Source organism: Acipenser ruthenus, chromosome 7, assembly GCF_902713425.1.
Source record: "Acipenser ruthenus chromosome 7, fAciRut3.2 maternal haplotype, whole genome shotgun sequence".
In the NCBI taxonomy this organism is placed as follows: Eukaryota; Metazoa; Chordata; class Actinopteri; order Acipenseriformes; family Acipenseridae; genus Acipenser; species Acipenser ruthenus.
In genome coordinates this window covers 4076313-4103190 of record NC_081195.1, presented here as the reverse complement: position 1 = coordinate 4103190, position 26878 = coordinate 4076313, and the positions used below count along the sequence as shown (strand labels likewise).

The 26878-nt window shown below is 38.1% G+C and overlaps 1 pseudogene; it reads left to right on the top strand.

Annotated features, from left to right (window-relative positions):
- The window catches only part of LOC117415685 (catenin alpha-3-like), a 216080-nt pseudogene that overhangs the window by 38846 nt on the left and 150356 nt on the right, over window positions 1-26878 (top strand).

Below are 26878 nucleotides of genomic sequence, written 5' to 3'. Positions count from 1 at the left end.
ATTTATTATTATTTGTTTATTTAGCAGATGCCTTTTTCCAAGGAGACTTACAGAGACTAGGGTGTGTGAACTATGCATCAGCTGCAGAGTCACTTACAACTACATCTCACCCGAAAGACGGAGCACAAGGAGGTGAAGTGACTTGCTCAGGGTCACACAATGAGTGAGCTGGAATTTGAACCAGAGACCTCCTGGTTACCAGCCCTTTTCTGTAACCCCTGGACCACACAACCTCATTTATAAAGTGTATATGGCTCCTTGGCGTATCAAAAAGACCTTGATAAATCTGACCCATAATACCATGGACAAGTACATTGATTGAACCTTGGGCCATTAATACAGGTCGATTCAATGCTCGGAATTCTGAAACAGTGAGCACATTTTAAAGTATTAAGAAACTCTATAATGGCTAATAGTGTTTCAGTGGTTTCAGACTGCAATCTTATTGCTTCCGCATCACCCAGCGTTGCGTGACTTAGTTTAGGCTGGGGACCGTGTTTGCAGATTTTTCAATGAAGCACGCCCTTTTCCTATGCTATGAGCTATTCAGTTCTGCTTGCAATTGAGTTTAGTTATAAGATATATAAGATTTTTTAAACGAAAAACGAAAGGACCATTGAATCGACCTGATAGCATTTATCTTAAATAGAAACATTTATCTTAAATAGAAACAAACCTTATTATTTTTGGTTTTAAACGTCTATGGTTCTAACGGCCTGCTGTTAAACTGTCATCTGTGATTCTGGATTAGCCAGTACAGACTTATTTAAATTGTGCATTTTGGGTTCAGGATTGGAAGCGCTCATTAGGCCCAGTGATATGGGATGTCAATTTCAATCAATTTCTCTTTTATAGCTTAATTGTATGAATTATAATATTATCAATTGTATAAATCTACACCTGAGCTCCAAAGTAAATAAACTGCTGCCTGTTAATTTCATCTACAACCAGACACAAATCTCTTATGATTATCTCTCAACAAATCTATTAATTTCAATTTTATGTTAGATAAGAGAACAATGTTTTTCACCAGTCGCAATCTGTGTTTAAATAAGACTGCCTTGCTGCTTTTAATTGGAAATAAAGTTGCAGACATCAGCATTAATTACTCATTTAACGCTTATGAAACGCATCAACAATATAGCAAATAGTCTTTGTAAAACACTACCAAACAGACAGCATTTTATATCATAGTCTTAAAAATCCTAATTTACTCCTAGACCTTGGCAAAAATGTTTTTTTAAAGGGATATATGATGAGATATATGATGCTGGACCCCAGCAAGATGATTATGAAACTGTGTTTGTGGAGCCTCATGCCACCACTTTTGTATGTAACTTAAAATAGGATTGGAAAGTTTAAATGAAGGCAAGGTAATGTTTATGATCCCTACTTCGACTGAGTGCTATTAGTGAGCTCAGCTCTGGATGGGGCTTGTTGGTTGTCATGCTTAATAAAGATGGTCTATAAAACCTGAATGCTTCCTGAGAGAATGTGAGCCATTTCCTGTCCTGTTCTATTTACCCCTCCAGGATGTGAAATGGTATTATGGAAAACCTTATGATTCAACGGAAGCTAAAGGGATGGGAAGATATACAGACGTGCTCAAATTTGATGGTCCCTTACAGTTCATTAAAATAATGCTTCATTCCTCCTGAAAAGTGATGAAATTAAAAGCTATTTTATCATGTATACTTGCATGCCTTTGGTATGTCATAGAATAAAGCAAATAAGCTGTGAAAAGAGATGAATTATTGTTTATTCTACAAAGATATTCTAAAATGGCCTGGACACATTTGTTGGTACCCCTTAGAAAAGATAATAAATAATTGGATTATAGTGATATTTCAAACTAATTAGTTTCTTTAATTAGTATCACACATGTCTCCAATCTTATAATCAGTCATTCAGCCTATTTAAATGGAGAAAAGTAGTCACTGTGCTGTTTGGTATCATTGTGTGCACCACACTGAACATGGACCAGAGAAAGCAAAGGAAAGAGTTGTCTGAGGAGATCAGAAAGAAAATAATAGACAAGCATGGTAAAGGTCAAGGCTACAAGACCATCTCCAAGCAGCTTGATGTTCCTGTGACAACAGTTGCAAATATTATTAAGAAGTTTAAGGTCCATGGAACTGTAGCCAACCTCCCTGGGCGCGGCCGCAAGAGGAAAATCGACACCAGATTGAACAGAAGGATAGTGCGAATGGTAGAAAAAGAACCAAGGATAACTGCCAAAGAGATACAAGCTGAAGTCCAAGGTGAAGGTACGTCAGTTTCTGATCGCACCATCCGTCGCTTTTTGAGCGAAAGTGGGCTCCATGGAAGAAGACCCAGGAGGACTCCACTTTTGACAGAAAAACATAAAAAAGCCAGACTGGAATTTGCTAAAATGCATACTGACAAGCCACAGTCCTTCTGGGAGAATGTCCTTTGCACAGATGAGTCAAAACTGGAGCTTTTTGGCAAGTCACATCAGCTCTATGTTCACAGACGAAAAAATGAAGCTTTCAAAGAAAAGAACACCATACCTACAGTGAAACATGGAGGAGGCTCAGTTATGTTTTTTGGCTGCTTTACTGTGCCTGGCACAGGGTGCCTTGAATCTGTGCAGGGCACAATGAAATCTCAAGACTATCAAGGCATTCTGGAGCGAAACGTACTGCCCAGTGTCAGAAAGCTCTGTCTCAGTCGCAGGTCATGGGTCCTCCAACAGGATAATGACCCAAAACACACAGCTAAAAGCACCCAAGAATGGATAAGAACAAAACATTGGACTATTCTGAAGTGGCCTTCTATGAGTCCTGATCTGAATCCTATCGAACATCTATGGAAAGAGCTGAAACTTGCAGTCTGGAGAAGGCACCCATCAAACCTGAGACAGCTGGAGCAGTTTGCTCAGGAAGAGTGGGCCAAACTACCTGTTAACAGATGCAGAAGTCTCATTGAGGGCGACAGAAAACATTTGATTGCAGTGATTGCCTCTAAAGGTTGTGCAACAAAATATTAGGTTAGCGGTCCCATCATTTTTGTCCATGCCATTTTCATTTGTTTTATTATTTACAATATTATGTTGAATAAAAAATCAAAAGCAAAGTCTGATTTCTATTAAATATGGAATAAACAATGGTGGATGCCAATTACTTTTGTCAGTTTCAAGTTATTTCAGAGAAAATTGTGCATTCTTCGTTTTTTGTGGAGGGGTACCAACAAATTTGAGCACGTCTGTAAGTCTCATTCTCTTTAAGTTTAAAAATCACTATACACCTGAAGCAGCAATGGGACTTTGAGGGTGAGGTATTCTTTACTCACAGTGACTCTCCCTTTCCGTGACTGCATTCATTTCTCCCAATGACATTCACATCATAAAATAAACATTAGTCTGCCTAATTGTGTTCATGATAAAATAAACCAAAAGATGGTGCTGTGGGATAAGGAAGTTGTTTGATAGCATTTTTCCTTATGTTTTGAAAAATAAACAAACAAACCAAAAATTAGCCAATCCAAAAAGTAGGGAATATGATTGAAAAAAACACCAACAAAGTACTGTATTCAGAAAGCCTCAGCACACAGATACATATATTGGCATGCTTTCTGAATACAACACATAGCGGGCTTGATAACTTTTACATTTGCAGTGAGGAACAATGCACCCAACAGAATTATTAAACCAAAAATATACAACATACACTAGGTGCTTATAAGTAGCTCTTATTTGTTTGAGTTATGTATTGTGTTTCTTTCAAAAAACATTTAGGAATCTGGCCAAGTGGGTCAAATTCTTATATAAATGGCCTGATATGTTATTTTTCAAATGGGGATATTCCATTAACTAAGGTTCCTTTCATATGCTCAGCTGTCAGAAAAATGAACATAAGATATAATTTTGTGTGGTTTAATAAAAAGGGAATTCATAGTTCCTCGCCAACGCCAACTAAATTGTTACAACACAGCATGGCTACTATTGCTTTTCTTATTTCAAGTCGGATTGGTCTTTTTTAATTACAAATAAACAGTCCACAGATGTAAGAACATATATCCTTGTGGCTGATCAATTCTAATTTGGCAAGTTCATAAAAAGTTATTAAACCTAGACAGATCGGGATTTTATAGGCATCATGTCATAGCTTAGCTGGCCAATGTGTTTGTGGTTCAGTGCTATAAATAATAATAATAATAATAATAATAATAATAATAATAATAATAATAATAATAATAATCCCATATAATGCATGATTTATTTGTTCCAGGACTCATTCTGCTATATAAGGAAAAAAAGAACTTGCACCATATGCTGAAATGGGTCACGTTTTCTGGCCATAAATAACCTTATGTTGTTTCTATAAACTGTTTATGTTTATTACGGTTCTTGATCTATTTTGTGTGATTGGTTAGTAGGTTATCTAAATACTCAATTTCAGGATGTGCTCACTTTTTTGTGCAGCAATTATGGAAACACTGACTCAGTATATGCATTGGTGCATGTCTTTGTAGCTGCTGAACATTAACAAGGATAATGCAAATGTAAAATGTAGTGGCTGAAATGTGTGTGCCCCGGGCCATTCTCTAATGATATTGTACTATTCTTTATTATTATTTTTCCTGTTGAACTGTAGAACTCTTCACAGTGCAGCTTTTTTCCTGACAAATGGCACTGCTGTAAATTACACTAGTGTTCTTCCCTGCATAGATTTTGCAGCACTCTGAAGGATTTATAAGCCCGTAGTGCAACTGCTGGAACCCATCGATTCTCAGTTCTGTATTAAATCTGTCACGTACAAATATTTGAACATTCAGTGGGAGCTTAAGAGTTTTAGTGCTTTTTCATTTTCCCTCCTCAGAGACGTAGTGATATTTAGTTTACTGTAATTATATTATGAAGAATAACCAGGTATTTTATAATATGTCCTATAATTGGTGTACACTACACACAGTTAGATGCATATAATGCAGTGACACATTGCAATTTTTTTTTTTTTTTTCAAAACATAAACTCTTGAATAATAATAAAATAATCAAATTTCCGGGTTCATTTCAGCAAACCTAGTCTTTATTTGTGTTCCCCTGTTGGTCCGATGGGTGTGATTGGAGCTGCTTTCAGTTTGCTCCTGTTTCCATGTCTGCAGCCACACAATAGGTTTATTTCTAGGAGTATTTATTTTATACTGTAGATTTTAACCACAGTATGTATATAATTGTCCTTGAAATTGACACATTGATGTTGACACCCTGTATAAAATGACATTTACTGTAAACTTCAGAATATAACTTGCATCTTGTGTATAACACACATCATTCATCTGCCTTGGGCTACATCCCTTGTATACCACCCTGTCAAAAACAACATTACTAACCAAGTATACAGCATGCAGCCTGTATATAGAGTTTATTTATTTATGTATTTATTTATTTTACAATATTCAAAAGATGCATTATAATCTGAAATTGATATAAAATATTAGAACTATTATTATAAGGCAGCAGTGTGGAGTAGTGGTTAGGGCTCTGGACTCTTGACCGGAAGGTCGTGGGTTCAATCCCAGGTGGGGACACTGCTTCTGTACCCTTGAGCAAGGTACTTTACCTAGATTGCTCCAGTAAAAACCCAACTGTATAAATGGGTAATTGTATGTAAAAATAATGTGTAAAAAATAATGTAATTGTATGTAAAAATAATGTGATATCTTGTAACAATTGTAAGTCGCCCTGGATAAGGGTGTCTGCTAAGAAATAAATAATAATAATAATAGAACTGTTACCAAAGTGGTGAAGTAATTTTCTTCAAATTAAATAATTACAATTAAAATAAATGAATGCAATAGTAAGCTGATATTTGGGAAACATGTTTTCTCCAGTGAGAAGTGCAAAGTTTTATTGAGTTCCAAAGGATGTTTTAAATATATATTTTTTTAAACGGTGTGGCAAAGTGGTTTTCAGTGCGCAGGTGTAGTGATGATGTGATTGTGAAACGGAAGACAGGTTTTATTGTTATAATCCTGGTCTGGCGACCATAAAACAATGGGTTGCAGTCCTGAAATAATAAGACAGTTTGTAAATAATAAACACAGTAGAACACACACAAAGACACACGTTCACAAGTCCAGAGTGATTTACAATTTATTCATGACCAAGGGTTTAGTGCTGTCCTGTAGCGGCAGCTCCGGATCGTGTTAGCCATCTACCAAGTAGAATTTTTAGACACGACAAACAAACAAGCCACTCACAATACTTTCAAAGGATTCCTTCCAGTTCAGCTTAACCATAACAAAGGAACAGATCACCTTGCTACGTCCCCTTATATACCGTCAATCACGCCCCCTTGGTTAACTAGTGCAACCGCTCCTCCAATCCACAGCTGCCACATCGTTTCCCTGCCGGGTCGATGACTTAGTGTACTGTAGCTCCGCCCCCTTTCTAGATGTCCGACTTCCGCCTAACCCTGGGAATGAATTGTCTGGCCGTCCAGTCCAGGGCACTCAGTTCCCTTTACACAGTGCCCTCACAGGTCGGGAGGGAGATTTATCACCAAGAATCATTCCGCCTCTGTCACAAATGGACATACAAAAGATATTACAATTTAACCTTTATAGTTGCATAGCAATATTACATGACATGCTCCAATTCCATGAGCATTTAATGATATCTGCTTAGCCATGAGATAACTAACTGGTGATGATTTTTCTCTCCCAATAAGCCAAATTGAAACAATCCAAAGAGCTGATTAAGAGCAATAGTCTTGGTAGGTAGGAATGCATGCCACACATTTTTACACATGGTGGGTGTAGGTTGTGTAGGTGACAGTGATCTAGTCTTGCATGAAGTAGCTCTAATTTTGACTGAGTATTGAGTATTGGTCAGAATGGTGCAGTGGTCTAATTAGAAAATGTACAGTATAGTGCACTGTGTGGAAAGGGTCTGACTTGAATCTCAGCCTGACTGTAAGGTCAAAAGCTTCAAATGTACCTTATCTTTTTTTTGCTGAGCATAACAGTCACTGTCACATTTCAGAAACTTAGATTAAATATACTGGTGCAAACTTGTCATTCCAGGGACTTCTAAAAAACATGTACTGTATTGGAATGAAATACATTGAATCACCAGAGATGGTAGACTGGATGTAGTGTTCCCTGTTTTGTCTCATCTGTTAGCTTGTTCATCACTTCTCTTGCCCTGGAGAGTTGCAGTCTTGTTTGATTTATTGCACACATGAACCTCTAAAGTGTATTTTAGGGTAGTCAGTCACAGAGACTCAAAGCTTCTGCAGGTCTCGGCTAACCAGTTTAAATATGAAATGTAAATGGTTTACAGACATGTTTTTCATTTCAGTTTTTTTTTTGGGGGGGGGGGGGGGGGATATGTAGGATCATTACAACATTAGTCGATCACAGATCGTACATATATTTTAAAGTTTCTACTTGGATAATTTGGAATCTTTCAAATGTTTTGCCTTTAAAAGGGCAGCAGTGTGGAGTAGTGGTTAGGGCTCTGGACTCTTGACCGGAGGGTTGTGGGTTCAATCCCCAGTGGGGGACACTGCTGTTGTACCCTTGAGCAAGGTACTTTACCTAGATTGTTCCAGTAAAAACCCAACTGTATAAATGGGTAATTGTATGTAAAATAATGTGATATCTGTATAATGTGAAATAATGTATAATGTGATATCTTGTAACAATTGTAAGTCGCCCTGGATAAGGGCGTCTGCTAAGAAATAAATAATAATAATAAATAAAACATAAATAAACCATATAAGTTTACATATCTAATACAGAGGAAAACCTGCCACTACCATTATGAGGAATGCAGGAATCCACTTTGCCGTGTGTAAACTGCACAACCAAGCATAGCAGACGAAGGCATCAGATAATGGGCACCAAGATTTGCCACCACTGTCATGTTAATTACAAGAATGTAGACCAACACCTTGAGACAAATAGTTGCCATATACAGCAGTTCATTTGCATTGCTCTTCAGTGAACATTTATTCCATGACAGCAGAGAGAAATTAAAATTAAATCAATCAATAATGATATAACATATGTTGTTTGTTATTCTAGCTGAAAAAAAAATCTAAGTAATGAATGTATTTATTCAGTAGCTCATTTTTGTGCTTACTATAATAACTTTATATCTGCTTTGATCCATAAGATTACTAAGTAAAAGCATAAATAAACAAGTATAAATAAACTTGAAAGCAATGTTCTGAAGGCTCCATTAGTGTTCAATGCAAGTAGAAGAATAAATGGAAAGTGGAAAGTTATTTATTGATTTTTTTTGGCATTGTGTTAAAATCCTTATTAACTCCTGTAGATACTAATTAACTTAAACTTATGAAAAAGTCGTTTCTATTATGGATATCCCAGCATTCCTGTCAGCCCTGTTGACTAATGATCTACAAAATAGTAAATAAATGAAGGGAAAGTGTAGTGGGATATGATGTGTGAGGCTAGCCTTGTGGAAGGAACACAGTTTCTTGTCCTGTTTTTACTTAATTAGATTGTAAAAAGGTGATTGCACATACAATTTTGAGTGTGCACCGTTTTTGACCCACAAAGTAGCATTTTTTAATTGACTAACTTGAGTCCACCAGCATTCACTTATGTCATAATGTAATAATAAATTATTATTATAACTTTTTTTAACAAAACGGCTGCTTCTTCACCAGCAACTTATCCTGAACTTTAAACAAACACCCCCACAGACACTTTGTTTCAGTGAGTTTACCAGATTGAAGAGCGAGTACCAGCATCATTAGGCTATAGTGTGTAAACACAACACTTTAGGACAGTGTATTGTAGCACAGCGGGGAGGGGGTTGAAATCCTCCCCGCAGTAAAATGTGTAGTTTTGTTAATTGGGGAAGGGTTTTGTTAATTGTTTTAATATTAATTATCCCCTGCACCTGGTAGCCATTGTTAAATTAGAACCAGGTGCAGGGTATTTAAGAGAGGCAGTCAGTTTGCTCAGGGCTGCTGAGGAGAAGGAGGCAGAAAGGAGTGCTCTGCTTCCTGGCAGTCGTGAGGTAAAAGTGTGCTGTATTAAACCTGTGTGTTTTTTGTTTATTGTTTGGTGGGGAAACGGCCTAGCTGTCCCACTAGCAGTCAGGGTGTTCCTGTGTGTTTAGTTAGTACTCCTTTGAGGAGTTAGGCTTTTGTTTGTTTTGTTTGGGGTTTATGAATAAATATACAGGCCCTGTCCTGTTTAAATAACCTCTGTGGTCCAGTAAATGTTTCTTTTATAATCAAGAAGGTCCTGAATTGTAGCAAGGCACCCCTACTTTGTTACATGTGGTGGAGAATGCAGGCAGAAATGCGCCCTACTGACCCAGCACAGTAAAATAAATAAATAAATAAATAAAAAATGGAAGAGCTGCACGAGATGATCCGGGCAATGAAAGTGGCCACCGCTGTTCAGGAGGAACTGAACAGAAAACGGAGACAGGAGCGGGGACTTCCAGACCCAGAACCAACAGAGCTGCAGCTAATGTTCCAGAGATGGGTGAGGTCAGGAGAAGCCCCGCTGTCTCCAGCGCCCGAGGGAGAAGCCCCGCTGTCTCCAGCGCCCGAGGGAGAAGCCCCGCTGTCTCCAGCGCCCGAGGGAGAAGCCCCGCTGTCTCCAGCGCCCGAGGGAGAAGCCCCGCTGTCTCCAGCGCCCGAGGGAGAAGCCCCGCTGTCTCCAGCGCCCGAGGGAGAAGCCCCGCTGTCTCCAGCGCCCGTGGGAGAAGCCCCGCTGTCTCCAGCGCCCGAGGGAGAAGCCCCGCTGTCTCCAGCGCCCGAGGGAGAAGCCCCGCTGTCTCCAGCGCCCGAGGGAGAAGCCCCGCTGTCTCCAGCGCCCGAGGGAGAAGCCCCGCTGTCTCCAGCGCCCGAGGGAGAAGCCCCGCTGTCTCCAGCGCCCGAGGGAGAAGCCCCGCTGTCTCCAGCGCCCGAGGGAGAAGCCCCGCTGTCTCCAGCGCCCGTGGGAGAAGCCCCGCTGTCTCCAGCGCCCGAGGGAGAAGCCCCGCTGTCTCCAGCGCCCGAGGGAGAAGCCCCGCTGTCTCCAGCGCCCGAGGGAGAAGCCCCGCTGTCTCCAGCGCCCGAGGGAGAAGCCCCGCTGTCTCCAGCGCCCGAGGGAGAAGCCCCGCTGTCTCCAGCGCCCGAGGGAGAAGCCCCGCTGTCTCCAGCGCCCGAGGGAGAAGCCCCGCTGTCTCCAGCGCCCGAGGGAGAAGCCCCGCTGTCTCCAGCGCCCGAGGGAGAAGCCCCGCTGTCTCCAGCGCCCGAGGGAGAAGCCCCGCTGTCTCCAGCGCCCGAGGGAGAAGCCCCGCTGTCTCCAGCGCCCGAGGGAGAAGCCCCGCTGTCTCCAGCGCCCGAGGGAGAAGCCCCGCTGTCTCCAGCGCCCGAGGGAGAAGCAACAATCAAGGGGGAGGAGGTGAGGAAACTACTTCCTCCACAGCCCCAACCACCAGCCCCACAAACTACTCCGGCACTGACTGGTGCGCTCCCCCTTTCCCTCTCTTTGCTCCCCCTGAAGCTCCAGACGTCGCTGTGTGTGTCCACAGTCGCACACCTCTGCCTGTCACTGCTTGCTCCCGGTTGCCGGCCTGCACTCCAGTCGCCCTGGTCAAGCCATCCGGATTCCCCCTTGCTGGTTCACAGTCCCTTCTTGGAAGTGCCGGAGGGACCGACCCACCCTCAAGCCCGCCCGTGGAAGAGGGCGAAAATGGACATTTGTGGACTTGAGAGTGGGTGGTTGTGTTTTAGGGGAGGGGGTGGCCTTGGAATGGCCGATCAGTGTTGCACACTTGAGGGGGAGGATGTGTAGCACAGCGGGGAGGGGGTTGAAATCCTCCCCGCAGTAAAATGTGTAGTTTTGTTAATTGGGGAAGGGTTTTGTTAATTGTTTTAATATTAATTATCCCCTGCACCTGGTAGCCATTGTTAAATTAGAACCAGGTGCAGGGTATTTAAGAGAGGCAGTCAGTTTGCTCAGGGCTGCTGAGGAGAAGGAGGCAGAAAGGAGTGCTCTGCTTCCTGGCAGTCGTGAGGTAAAAGTGTGCTGTATTAAACCTGTGTGTTTTTTGTTTATTGTTTGGTGGGGAAACGGCCTAGCTGTCCCACTAGTAGTCAGGGTGTTCCTGTGTGTTTAGTTAGTACTCCTTTGAGGAGTTAGGCTTTTGTTTGTTTTGTTTGGGGTTTATGAATAAATATACAGGCCCTGTCCTGTTTAAATAACCTCTGTGGTCCAGTAAATGTTTCTTTTATAATCAAGAAGGTCCCGAATTGTAGCAAGGCACCCCTACTTTGTTACAGTATCAACATATGAGTTACTTAAAATTGAAATATGTTCATATTGTTATTATTTTGTTTATTTGTAGATACTAGGTGCGTTAAGTAACTGAGCAGCTCAGAGTGAGAATTTTTTCACTTACTTGGATCACTGATGAAATCTGTCCTGCAGCTCTGAGCTGCTCCGTAGGAGTGGGACTGAGCATGCTGTTAAGTGGGTTCTTTCACTGAGCTGCTCACTTAACACACCCAGTGTTTTCATGGCTTGTTTGTTTTGCCTTGTGTGTGTATGATCATTAAACTGGGGTTAGAGTGATTTAAACACTGAGATTTGATAAATATATAAATTATATCTTAATCCTTCTATGTTTAAAACAAAATCATGCATAAACATTTCAGTCTGCTATGGGGGTCTGTACAATTGATCCAAACAGTGGTGAATCTAAATCCTGCCACCTAGATAGTAAAAACCAGCGTACCAAGGTTATAAAGTGGTTTAAAGTACGGCAGTATATAGAGCCCCCACCGTTATTATTTGGAAATCAAATCAAATGGTAATCATGGTGCTCTTCATATACAAGCATCCCGAATGTTTTGCTAAATGTAAACAAAGTTCTTTTCTTGGTTTATTTACATAGGTCCTTCTCCTTTGATGTTTGCTATTTCCATTCTTCTTTTTTAAGGATCTGAAATCCCCTGATCAACGTGATGAGATAGCAGGTGCACGGGCATCACTGAAGCAAAACTCAGCCTTGTTTTACTCAACCTCTTCAGCCTGCCTTGAGCATCCCAATGTTGCTTCTTTGAAATCCAGCAAGGACTCTGTCTGTAATGAAATACAGAACGCTCTCACTGCTATTTCCAATGCTGCCCAGGGAATTGGAGAAGCCATGGTTCAGCCAACATCAGCTTCTGGAACTCTTGGGGGAGCACTTGATGATCTTGAGGTAGGTGGACTAAGTAAATTACAGTGATCCAGGTATCAATACTGTTGCAAACAATCAGATTATTTTTCGTTATCCTAGACATCCCTTTTATCTAAAATCATTACAAATGTGATCAGTAATATAAACATTTTTGTAAAAAAAAAACAATATATCAAAGGGATATCTGACAGCTGATCCTTTGCAGCTTTAAGTTATTGTTTCAAATAGAAACTAAAGAAACATTTTACAAATATGTACTGGAGTTGAGGCATATAGTTTTACATAAAACCCCAAATATCTAGTCTGTATATGCTTATATAGCGTAGAAGGCAGTTCAGGTCTTGAGGATTTCTCCATGGCTAAGCCTGTTTTTGGCTTGGAAGTAGTGTTGAAGGAGGAAATGACAATAGATGTTTTTAGTACAACTTTTGTGTTTTCAGGGTCTTTTTCAATTAGAATTTGCTGAAGCTCATTTTCAGAAAGCTGAGGAAACAGGGCTCCTGTCATATTTTTTCTTTGTGTTGTGAAAGAAAAAGTCAGTTTAGGTCAGAGCTGTTAAGGACTTCGGGGGCTACACTGCAAACTATAATCTGTCATGTGATCATGTTTTAACTAGGACTTTATTAAACCTAATAGATTATACATCAGCTTTCTGCCCTCATCTATAATGATGCCTACTGAATTGGACATTTTGTGATTTAAAGTTAGAGGTGGCAATGCAAATTTAAATAAGATAATATTTGTGAGTGATATACAAGGTGTGCAATATACCTATACCTTCTATTATGTTATAGAATTATATTTTGTTTGAGTTTCCAAGGTGCCGTAAAAATCACTAGACATTTACAGGAATATAATGAAGTAAAAAAAAGGGTATTATTAAACAATTAAAATATGTACAAAAAAGGGTAAATGGAAAAAAATTGCATAGTGTACTGTTTTTTTTTTTCTAAAAAAATATGCTGCAGATTTCCAATTACCTTGTATTATACAAAATGAAATGTAATGTAAATTACATTACTAGTTTGAGCTGTAATGTGTTGCTCCTACAGTGTATGTGAGTGCCAACATCTGTTCAACGTTAGCTATACACCAAAGATTTAAAATGAGCAGTGATTATTTTAACATAGGAGAATTTTTCTTGCATTTATTTGTGCATTTTAAGATGCCAGTAGCCTACTGTAACATTTTTATTTTGCAGCTGCGGATGTACTCTCTCCTCTCTCTCTCTCTCTCTCTCTCTCTCTCTCTCTCTCTCTCTCTCTCTCTCTCTCTCTCTCTCTCTCTCTCTCTCTCTCTCTCTCTCTCTCTTTCTCGATATATATATATCTATATATATCTATATATATATATCTATCTATATATATATCTATATATATCAACCCTAAGGCACCCAGACCCAAATTTCTAAAGGGGAAAAACTGACTGTAAAAAGCCACGTAATGTGCGTGTTCAGTACGGCCGCACTCAGCGTCAAAATAACCACCTATGTTTTAAGACTAATTAGGTGAAGCAGGTGATTCCGCAATCAAACAAATTAAATACCTCAGTGAGCTGCTTTCCCAGCTGGCTCAGCCATCAACATCAAAGGTGCAGTGTGTTAAACCACATGTGTGTGTAAGTCACTGCACTACCACCAGCAGCCTACAGGGGCAGCACTGAGAAAAAATGTTACAGACTTGGGGACCCCCCAGGTCCCCACTTGATCATTTCAAAGAAACTTCACTAGGGGGGTCTAGGCATCATTTTAAGTTAATTTAAAGACTTTGCTAAGTGGGGTCATGGATTTGGTCCCCACCTGGCTACCGAGTCCCCACTTGGTGGATGTGTAACAACACCTAAGACCCCACTTAGATAGGTAGACAAGAGCACACACACACACACACACACACATTATACAAAGCATTTCCTACTAAGTGGAGCATTTAGACCCTCTATCTATAAAGTAGGCTTGAGCATTGTGTGTGTGTGTCTGTGTGTGTGTTAAATAATACACTTATCATGTATCACAGTAATTCAGCTTGCCACTCTGGCTCACAACAATTTGTTCTTCTACTTCTCTTAACATTAAAAAAGTAAAACCCTAAGTACAGTTCATAAAAGTTACAATTATAGATGTACTTCATTAGATTTCAAAAGCTGCAAAAACGAAAACAAATGCTACTGTGTATTAATACAGACAGAGCAGAGTCTTCCCAGGTTTAATTCTCAATCCATTTATCATATGAATTGTTCATACCTATTCAATATCTGTTCTCTGAAGACTTCTGAAAAAAAAATCATCTAATTTGTTTTGCATAAAAAAAGTGCATTTACAAAATGAAATTGGGTTATATGTAGATATTTGTCTTAAGGAGCTTCTTCTTAATTGTGAAAACCTGAGGCTCGCTTATAAAAGATCATACAGTGTTATAGTGTTAGGATCAGGTTAGGTTTTTAAGATGATCAGGTAAACACCTAATATGGTCTTTATTATTGTTGTCGTACAGAACATTTTCCACCAGTTGCCTACATCTAGAACATACTGAGTAATTATATTCATTCATTTTGCAATATGCTGACAGCATTTAATGACAAAACACCCAAATTATTGATATATTGTAAATGTCTTATTGGTTCATCCATGTGCAATAGAACCATGCAATCTACATCTCCTCTTTTTATTATTCAAATACGTCAAAGGATTAGCGAAGAAAAGAAAGATCAGATGTGCTCTCATTGCTGAATCAAATTGGTTTTTACTTTGTGTGTATTTGACCTTTGATACACAGACAGTGCACTCTACAATATTAATTTGTAATTGAAATGCTTCAGTGCACTTTACACATGAAACCTCTGGCTCTGTCCTTACTGTCTTGCAGCACAGTATTTGATAAAGTGAATTCATTGCTGATTTCTATTTCACCTCACTAACTGGCTCAGTGTCTCCATGCCCTCACTGAGTTTGATCATCCAGAGCTGATAGAAATGATGTATGGCTACGGGATCAGTTTCTTTGGCTGCCATTGATTCTTTGAGGTGAGCCTTGTACAGTCTCATCTCTGACCCTTTACTTTTTACTAACATGTAAAGATTGTGTTTTAAGCTGTAGTTATAAAAATATTAATTGCACACTGTAACATTAAACGGTGCTTTGGCAGGGTCACTTGGTTAATGTAACTGATTCAAGCATCCTTGCCCCTAAAATTCCATCGCAAAATACACCACCTCCTGTTATTGGTTATCCAATTTCTTTAATACAGACCTTAAGATCTGCCTTTGTCTAGATCAGGGGTAGCCAATTATGGTCCTGGAGGGCCATGCCAATCCTGGTCTTTGTTCCAGCCCAGTTCTAAATTGATTAACTGAACCAATTAAACCTCCATCCAGACCCTGAAGAAGTTAATTATCTCTTATTACCTGTTAAACCTGGAATGGAATATCCCTCCAGGACCGTGATTGGACACCCCTGGTCTAGATCTTTAAAATAGACCTCGTTATCTTGAAGTTTTTTTTTTCCCCCTTTACAGTAGCAGCTATGTATGTAAGAAACACAGACAACATTCCCAAAAGTTATTTAAAGATGCAAAGTAGTATCAATCATCAGTGTATTTATAATAATATAAAAATGTGAGCCTCAAATGTGATATAGCAATGAAAAAGAAAGAAAATCAGAGAATGAAAGTCAGAGGATGAAGGCAAACCTGCAAAACGTTACCCACCGTACAGTGCAATATTTACATCAGTAATTATGTATTTACACAGATTAACTATGAGGCATATTCTTTTTATGACTTAATTATAGAACTGAATCCAATATAGCAACAAACCAGTTCATATGCTCCTTCCGTTAATTAAACCAAAGATAGAATAGCTTTGTATACAGTGTTGGCAAGGCAGTATTACTATCCAGAATCTCCTTAAATATGTTGTGCAGTTGAACGTTTTATTTCTATTGCATTTTCTTAATTATGAAAAGTTTATCAGGGTACTTTATACTACTGTACTAGAGCAGCCCTGACCAAAAGGCTGGTCTTTGCTAAGCAGAAAGTCTCTTTGCAGTTAGAAATACTCATGGACAGGTGAAATGAGATTCTATTAATTACAGTCGTTAATTACCAGAGTCTTCTTCGGATGCAGGGGCATTGGCCCCATCTTGCTTAATTGCAATGTCCATTTTGCTGGTTTACACTTAATGAATATTTGCAGATCGCAGTTGATTTTAAAATGCAGCTGCTTGCATTCTGATCTCAGTTTTGTCTGAGATACATCAGCTACCGATACGTTCCTCACTCACTCCACTCCTTAAACACAAAGCTCTTCAAAACCATGATCCAGGCAGCCTTCGTAATGGCTGACCACCTACACCCCTAGGCGTCTGAGGAGGTAGTGTGATGCAGGCTGCTATTTCTGTGGATCTCCTGCCCCAAGATAGCAAGGATGCTGCCACTTGTTTTCCCTGGCAACTCTCAGGCATATTGTTTTTATAATGGTAAACCTGAGGGAGTGCATTGTAAAGGGTTATAAATACCCACTTCCACATACTGTATATACACAATACATTTGGCCTGGGAATTTGAGATACGTCTCTGTTTGGCATGCAAGGGTTCTACTGCATGTTAGGTATGTGGATGTGTGCACACAGCTAAATACTGGATTCTGACATAAAGGGATACCAAACAACACATTTTGAAGGTCCTTATTAAAAAAATGGGGGCCTTTTATATGCTGATTGTGTGCATCCTTCTGTTTGTCAATTTGTTTAACAGTCACAGGGTGAGAGAAATAACTGCCTTGATTTTGCACCAAGGAGAAAAAAAAAATACAAAAATAATGCAAACATTGCACTGGAGTAAAACATGTATTCGTATTCCAAAAGAAGTGCTGTATGGCCCAATAAATAAATTTTTTACTTAATATGCCTGAAACAAAACAACAAAAAGTATATCGTACAGTACTGTATGTGGGAAGATAAATGTGGCAGCAAGGTCAAATATTAGCAAGTACTTGCCCTTTTAAAGTAAATAAGTTCCACCAACATATCTTTCCAGAAAATCATATCACCTAATGATTTGCTCTCTCTCTCACACTGTGGTAAAATAAGATCAGTAAATACTCTGTTGGGAGTAGATCACGTTAAGAGTTGTTTATAGTGCAGGGATGCATCAGAGAGCTCACCCCAGACTTAGATTTGCAATCTCTTCTCATTGTTGCCCACAGCTGGTGGTCTCTAAGGCAGTGAGAGACGTATAGCCTGGCAAGCTGTAGCGCACAGCCCCTCACAAATCATCTGACAGACCAAGACTGCTAGAATTAAAAATGTGCTCCTAGTCTGCATGGTATAATTGAAATGCATGTAAGTGGGTCTTGGTTCTTATTGTGAATAAATAGCTTGCAGTTCATAGTGTGCAGAAGTTTTAAAATATGTAGTGTACCAGGAACAGAACAGGTTACAGCTAAATAAAAAGGAGTGATGCTATGTTAGAGGTCTACAATGAAAATACATTAATACAGTCAAAACTGCAGCTACCGAAGTCATACTGTATTACCCAAGCAACCCATACATTGGTAATTAAACATTTTTCAGATTGCTTGGTTAAATGGTAAAAGATAGACGTTTCTTTGAAGTAGTACTAAAAAGCTTTTAAGAACTTACACTTCACCTTTATGTTACCTAAATTCCCATTGGCAAATCAAAGCAACCCAAGAGTGTTATACTTTAACAATCATGCTTTCCCTAATGCACTTGACATGACTCTATTTTCCAGCTGGTATCATGGGACGGTATTGAAACACCAGTAACCTGCTTTTTGCTGTGTGAAAGCATTGTGAATTAATAGCGACCTACTGTCTGGTAGAAATATGGAAAGGGTATTATTTGACTATTGCAGGCTAAAAACAGATTAAAAACAGTTTTCAGGTTTAAGAATAAAGCAATTGCTTATTGGCTAATCAAAATTGTCTAAAATCATAATAGTCTACAGCATAAAGTTAGTTAGTATATATAATTTAGACCATTTATTGTAACTGATTTAAAGTGGTTGTAGCTAACAACATAATTGCATACACCTCACCTGTTCAGCACTTCTTCACTATGAAAGGTGTGATATAAAAATAAAGATGATTGGCTAATGACAGAATGATGGCCCTGAAGGGGTGGGGACAATTTCACTCTCCTCGTTAAATGACCATGAAAGTGTAAGACTTTTTGATAATAATTCAGACTACAGTAACTTAGCAACAGACACTCCAAAAAGAGAAGGGCTGTAAGGGTTTAAACGTTTAAACGTGGATTAAAAATATTTTTGTTTAAAATTTGTATTATACGTTTAAACGCAACTTAACAGTAAAATATATTCTAAAATTATTTTTGCATGTTTTCCGCATAGATATGTTTCCCTTTCAATATGTATGGTTTTCCCCATTTAAGGAAACCTTTAAAAACGTCGTGCATACATTAAGGAGGGACCAACTTCCTGCATTGTTGGGTATCTCCAAAGATATTATATTCTCTTTGGTATCTTTTCACTCAGCCCAAACAAACAGTCACCATAGCGGTGTCAAATACAATAGTTTCTAGCATACAAAACTTACCACTCTGGCTTCTGGCTCTGTCGCATTGCCTTTTTTCAGGTCTTTAATACTGTACATTATTTCAGTAAAGTGAATAGGCTGAGTGATTAATACACCTCACGGCTCCATTCACGCCACCAAGTAAAACACTAACACATTAGAAAAGAAAAACATAGCTACTACTTTATTTATTTATAAAAAGAACAGCGAATAAGATGTCTGTTAGAAAGTGCGTACACTGTTTTATTTGTCCATAATTTATTGTGTTTGTTCAACAGGACATCTGTATTTACAGAACAACTTATAATTATTCAAGTGAGTTAAACCGAGAAGGGACGGACCCTTATGCTTACCATTGTATGTCTTTAAGTGGATCTATATGGTACGTGCTTTGAATAACAAACCAAGGTTAAAATATGACTTACAATATTGGAAGTAAAATATAAAAATATGAAAAGTGAAACATTACATTTATGACTGTTTAAATGGTTGACCGGGTTAACAATGGGTTTAAATGTGCAGGCCTAAAAAAGAGGCCTATAGTATAAAATGACATCAAGACCTTCCACCAACAATCAGCTGACAAAAAAACCCATGAAATATATACAAATTGTGATTTGTTCTTTATGTGGAAAACACGGCACCTATCTGGGTCCAGACAATATTTTGTCATATTGTAAAATGTAGCTCAGTTGCCAACAGAAATATGATTGTTCAAGCAATGTACAAGGTCCTATCACCTTGTAGTATAAACTGTGCTGTTTTCTTATTAAACACAAATTCTAAAAATCTAGATAAAAATAAGTCTCGTCCTTCTGTTCTTCCTATGATACAGAGGTCTGGACATACTACCTGGCATAAAATGTTTTTAGATTGCGATAAAACCCCCCACCTCTTCAGGGCAAAGACAAAGTTGTAAGAGAAAGTCATCGGGCACATTGCATCAAATTCGATCATTCATGGGCTCTTTTGACAAACACTGTCTTGACTCATAACATTTTCTTTGGTTACATGGAAGTACATTTTGTTATTTTTGGCTTCATTTTGCTTAATTTGCTTTGAAATTGAACTGTGTAAGATTAGAATGCAAGTATTTCATTAGAATAAACTGCAAAATGTAGCTCATTTTCATATATTCTACATGTATAATTGGTCAGTTTACACATTGAGGATTTATTTTAAATCTATATGAATATGAACAGTGATACGATAGTATGAATACTCAAAATGAACACTATATTATTCACTAGCTACTGTGGGCCTATTTATTTTTCAACTTTAAAGCATTTTGTTTTTCCTCAGTACTGCACTATCAGCAATCAGATCTGCAATTTGTGCTGCTTTACTTTTGTGTGCTTCATTGTTCAAATGTATTTAGTCCATTTCAAATAGGATGCAGAATAAGTCTAAAAGACTGCTGATATCCACAAACGTGTGTCTGTACACATTATGTTATTCTAAGTGACATTTACCCATGGCTTGCATATCTATTAAAACATTGTTTTGTAGTTTCATCATCATCATATATCAAAGCAGTAATTTACTTCAAAGGCAATATTTCAAAGCAAATGGCTACACAATCATTATGAATCTGTCTGAGCTATGAAACCTAAATTACTGTCTAATAATAAAATATGTTGTAACAAGTTGGTAGTCTAGTTACATTGACAATCCGGTGAATAGACTTACAGATACTCTAAAATAAAATATGTAACAAACAGAACAACTTTTGAATGAGGTGAAATTGCAAAAAAATATATATTTAAAACAATTACTTTGCAGATTCCAATTTGTTGCTGTGAATAGATTAATTGACAATGTTTGCAGATTCCAAGGTGTTGCTGTGAATAGATTAATCGACAATGTTTGCAGATTCCAAGGTGTTGCTGTGAATAGATTAATCGACAATGTTTGCAGATTCCAAGGTGTTGCTGTGAATAGATTAATCATTAGTGTTTGCAGATTCCAAAGTGTTGCTGTGAATAGATTAATCATTAATGTTTGCAGATTCCAAGGTGTTGCTGTGAATAGATTAATCATTAATGTTTGCAGATTCCAAAGTGTTGCTGTGAATATGTTAACCGTTGATGTTTGCAGATTCCAAGGTTTTCCGATGTAACCTAGAGAATCACTCATCCATTCTATTGTATATCTCATTAGAGACTGATAATGCTGCGATCAGCCTTTCTTAAGAACTCTCAATTATGAAAGGATGCCTGAAATTTGATGCAAATTTCTTCTGATTGTTAAGACAGATGCTGAGTAGATTCCATCTGGCAGGCCCCATAATGACCTTTATTTTGGAAGTCACACTGTAGTCATCTATATGAAAACAGTAAATGTATCATTATAATCCTCTCTTAGCTTATCAAAGACACTTTACATTATGGGGGACATGTGTCAAGATTGACCACCGCAGCCCTAAACTGGCAGAGTGTAAAGTAGCGCTCTGCCGCAGCACAGATTATACCCCATCCAGAATGTATTAACTTGCCAAAAATTAATGAGGCATGGCGTAAACTGGCACATTTCAATTCCGCTGCGCCGGTGTTCTGCAACCCTCAAAATGGGCTACTGGTAGCACAGATTGACAGACTAATGGGCTACCTCAATTGAACAATAGGTAGGTCATTTGGAGAGGCAATGACCTGTGTTGACTAAGTGTCTTGACTTTATATTATATTATTATTATATGATGGATAAAACCAAATATACATAATGAAAAGGATATAATGAACCAAGTTTACTCTTCACCTCCACTGTTTATTTCATACTTTTATTAAGCATAAGCAGCGCTACAGTAGCAGTACATGGTCCGGCTCAGTGCTGTGCATTCGGTTACTACGGCAACAGGGTCAAACAAATACTGGCAACATGATTATTCACCCATAACTGCCTTCTTGAAAAGGATCAGCAAGTCACTGACAGAAACTCTATATCATATTATTATTGGCTATTATAAGTAAGGCTGAGAATAAGTCAATGTGGTCACAGGTGACATGTATTCCGTGTTTTTTGTTGGTGTCTGTGATTTTAATAGAGAGCATTTAACTTCACCAACTACTTGAAATTCCACTTTAAAAAAAAAAAAAAAAAGCTTTTTTCACAGTGATGTTGAACTAGCTCAGCTGCTTTACTTGTAGCTGTTGACAGCTTAACTCAATACTTTGCCACATTGCAAGCATATAAAAACAAATACAAAACAGCAAAAATAAGTGCAAAAGCACGACCTGCACAATACCCCATAATGTATTCCATGAAAGGGGAGGTTTATGTTTTGTTCAACATGCAACGTACCGGTGGATTACAGTCGTAAAGCAAACTGTGATAAACAAAGAAATAAACAAAAAAGAAAAAAATAACTGAAACCTCTACCACAGCAGAAGCACACAAAGAGACAGTCTTTTTGAACTTTAAACTTTATGTTCTAAAGATATATAAATGAACATTTTTGTTTGTAGTTGTATACGTTGTGAAATTTACCGATTTTATAAGATTAAAGACCTGATCAGTCCGTCACTTCGGTTCACATTGATGTTGTGAAAACCATAATACATACAAAAAAAAATATTTAGATTCAATTTCCTTTTTTCTGCTTTTATAGACAGACTAATATTATGTTTTATGTATGTATATTGTATTTAAAAAAAAAAAAGGTTCAATTTTCAATCCCTGTGACTTCACACACCATTTCCCCCTTCCTCTGTGATTTGAACACATTTACTCTGACTGCTCCATGATGTTTGGTACACATTTCAGTCACAAAATTTCAGCATTATTTCTAAGTATCAGAATCTCAGGATACTGTATGTGTAGGCACCCTGTTTATCAGTCTGTCACTATCCAGATTTCACACAACATCTTTACATATATTTCCAGAGAAGAGCTTACTCAATTGTGATGAAACCTTCACCTGGAGAACCTTGACAAATTCCAATGAAAACTTTCTAAGGGCATTCTTTAGAATAAGGTGGCTCTTGAGTGTCTGTGTTGATGTGTCACACACATTTTTACATACAGAACTGCATATTCAGTTATAATGAAACTTGGCCTTCAGATACACTTTAGCAGTATAAAAGTCTGGAGGATGAAGGAATGCACCTGCCCAGCTGTATAATGTAGTTTACGGTCATCTATTTTTTCATGTTATGTATGGTTTTGATTTTACAGCAATGGCGGGGTTGGACCGTCCCTGACATGCTTATTTATTTTGTCATTTTCAGAGTGCGATTATCATCGATCCCTTGACTGTGAGGGAGGAGAGCATTAGGCCAGCGCTGGAGAAACGTTTAGAAGCCATTATCAGTGGGGCTGCACTGTTGGCTGACTCCTCCTGCACACGAGATCTCCACCGGGAGCGCATCATTACAGAGTGCAATGTGGTGCGTCAGGCTCTTCAGGAACTCCTCTCTGAGTACATCAATAATGTAAGTATTCCCACAGGGGTGTCGAATTAGCATGTCTTCTATGCTGGAACAGCCTGTGGTAAACATACATTTTGCACCTCGAATTAGACTGTTTGCCAGCTCAGTAAGTATTCTTAGTTTCTTAATTAAAGAGATTAAAATTCTATAAGTAAATCGTTTAAAAAAAGTACACTTAATGTTTTATTTTTAATTAATTGTGTTGTAGTATATGCCATCTTACAAAAGATAGAAATGGTTATTAAAAATAAAAGTATACCCAGATCCCTATTAGTCAGGTGTATGAGACAGTTACAAGAGGATTAAATAAGGGTCCTGACACTGAGTTAATGCTTCCTTTAGATTTCAACTCTGCATAATAGCAGGGTTATTTGAACTCCAAATATGACTAGTATAGGTTGTCCAAACATTTAGCACATTTGTTTACTAAATGAGCATTTCTAAATGTATTTAGACGTTTACAGTGTTATGTTATTTATAGGAATTAATTGTGTTTCCATCCGCTAAGTATAACTTCTGACAGTCGTAATTGCATTTCTCTGAACCTGGACACAATATACCTTATGCATACAGTAAAACAATAATTGTGGATGTATCCTTCACATATGCAACTCCCAATCTGAGGCCCCGTGCTGTGTTATACTCAATTAACCGACTACCCTCCTCCTTCATCTACTACAGCATCTTTTAGTAGCATATTTCCCATCATCTCTTCCAGCACTTCAAGTGGGCAGCAGTGCGGAGTAGTGGTTAGGGCTCTGGACTCTTGACCGGAGGGTTGTGGGTTCAATCCCAGGTGGGGGACACTGCTGCTGTACCCTTGAGCAAGGTACTTTACCTAGATTGCTCCAGTAAAAACCCAACTGTATAAATGGGTAATTGTATGTAAAAATAATGTGATATTGTAAGTCGCCCTGGATAAGTGTGTCTGCTAAGAAATAAATAATAATAATAATAATAATGGATGTCCTTAAATCTGAGCAATTTACCAAGAACATCACCAGATTAGATGTCCATGAATAATCATCTATTTCAGTTAATTGTGCTCCACATCTTTTCTCCTGTCATCCGTTCAATGAATCAGCTACTTCTCACAATAGTTACGCACCTCCCAGGTATGTATTTTTAATTAAGACTCCAAAGATCTTCAGCGGTTTCCCTTCAGTAGTTTTAAAGCCCCATAAAATCGAATAAATCCTCTTGCCTTCTGATAACCTGTGAGGTTTTCAACCTCTTGTATAGCTTGGGATCTTCCTTCAAAAGCAATTTATTTTAAATGTTGTTTTACAGAACAACACATTACCACACAGAGCTGAACTCCAATCAATTTCTGTTTCAGGGACATTTACAGTACTTGTTGCTTCAATTTTTACAGTGAGGTTTTAAGGACAAGTGTTTGAAGTAAATTAAAATAAATGCATCTTTAATAACTTGTTTAAAATAAAACAATACAGGGGTATAGTGTTTTCTTAAACAACCTGGTCTCTTTCTCTGGACTATGCTTACTCTGAATTTACACTGACCTCCAGCTGTGCACAGACTGCTTTTATATACTATAACTGTATACTGCTGCATGTGCTCTTTGTCTATCACTGGTCATTTGGTGATAGCAATGTAATAAAAGGATCATGGCATCTTACAATACCTGGAAACAGACAACATACTAGGTCTAATATATGACAAACTTTATAGTACTGAATAACAGTACAATGTTATACTGAATGTCTAATACATGAATGCATGAAACCAATGCCTTGTTCACTGCCGTAATCTCTTTGTACAGTGTGTCACACTTTAAGATCGATCTAAAGGCACAGAAGGCATGCTATTTTTTTTTTTCTACCAGCTTTTTCAGTTACTGTAGATTGCAGCTGTCTGAATCACACGTCGTGGACCAAGAACAGTGCATTGGTTTGTTCTCTTTTACTGCAGCTTTTCCTCTATTCAGCTTTGCCTCAGAAGCATATTCAAGTCATTCTCTTATGTTGACACATTAGTCATGAGGTGAAGGAGTAGCAGTGAATATCTCCCCTTTGGGAGTGAATTGTGACTTTTTAAAAATGCATTGGGAGGATAACAAGAGAAAATATTGCTAACATTTTGATGAAGGCTGTTGTACCACTAAATACTTATGATCTCTTAGAAACTCATACGGCTACAAAAAATATCAGACTATGGATTCAAAACACAATTACAGTTGTTCGATATCATTTCTTTGTTGGACTACCCTGCTAACAAATAGCCAATCTGTTTTAACATGTGAGAAAATGTGACAATCTAAATAAATAATGAGAAGTTCCTCTAGTTTGGAAACCTAGTTAAATGTAATATTTAATTGAGTCTCATATACACAGAGGACACAGAATAGGTTGAGTATGAGAGGAACCCATTGTTCTTAGCAGTGGTTTCCATGGTAACCCACGTTCCATTTTTACCACTTCAGTTCTTTCACTAGATAATTCAGACTTGGAGTGGACAATGTCAGGCGAAAGCTCATAATGGTAGTATGTAGTATTTTGAATCTTTTTCAGTAAAGGAGTTGACCAGGAACTTGGCATGGTTTCTCACAGGTTTTGATAAAAATTGTCCTTTGTAGTTAAAATAAAGATTGATTTGAGCAAGACTTGCATATTTAATTGTCAATTAAAAAAGAAAACAACAAAAAAACATGAATAGCAGGGAGGCAAGTCAGAAAACCCCAAAATAAGATTTATTTTTGCGGTTAATAAAAGGTGGGTCATTTCCTCTCCTCTCTACATTAAATATGGTTGTGAGCAGTAGATTTTGAGAGTTACAATGTACTGTATGTCATGTCTCTTAGATTCCATGCTGATTGTAGATGGTTCAAATGTAGGTGTTGAAATGTAGCTCTCAAAATAGTAAGGACTATAGCATATAGTTTTTACATGGTATGTATATGAAGCAAAGCTACTATGCTAAGTTGATTTAATGTATCGTGGGCTTATATAAGCAAGCTTAACTCTGGCAGGAAAGCTGACATTTTGCTTTTATGTGCTTGCAAATAGGGAAACATTACTTTAAACAGGAGTACAAAAGACAGTCTGAAATTAACTGGCCTTTGTTATTGTTTAGACCACTGTAATAAATAGAGGGAGGAAGCAATTGCCTTTTTGCACAGTAGCTCATAACTCAATATTTGCACTGAGGCTCTCTAAGGCTGTCTGACTCCCTCAGAGCTTTAGCCATTGATTGCATATTCAGCTGGCTTAGAGTGATGAATGGGTCTTTGGAACCCATCACTTTAAGCAACGTTCCTTGTGTTGTAAATACAGGCAGCATCCTTCCCTTATCTGTAAGTGCAGTGAAAGTTCACATGTCTCATCTTGTAACAGATAACATCCATTGTTTCCTCATTTGTTCAGTTGAAGTGAAAATCACTATTATGAAGTTAAATCATTACACAGATCTTTGCAAAGATAAAAAATAGGATGATTTAATGTATACTTTTACCATTTTCGCTCATGCATTTTTTTAAATCCACTTTTCAAAATGTTAAACACATTACTTGTCTTTGCAGCCTTCTGCAACTCATATTGGTGTACCAGTAGAAACAAAAACAAACATTATTGTCTAAAATCTCAAATTTGAGTTCTCAATGAATGGTAATACTACTACATATCTTATATTTTGGTTTTTGAAAGTTAATTATGTATGTTAAAAGCTAAAAATAATAAAGTTACTCAGTACTTTCAGAAAGT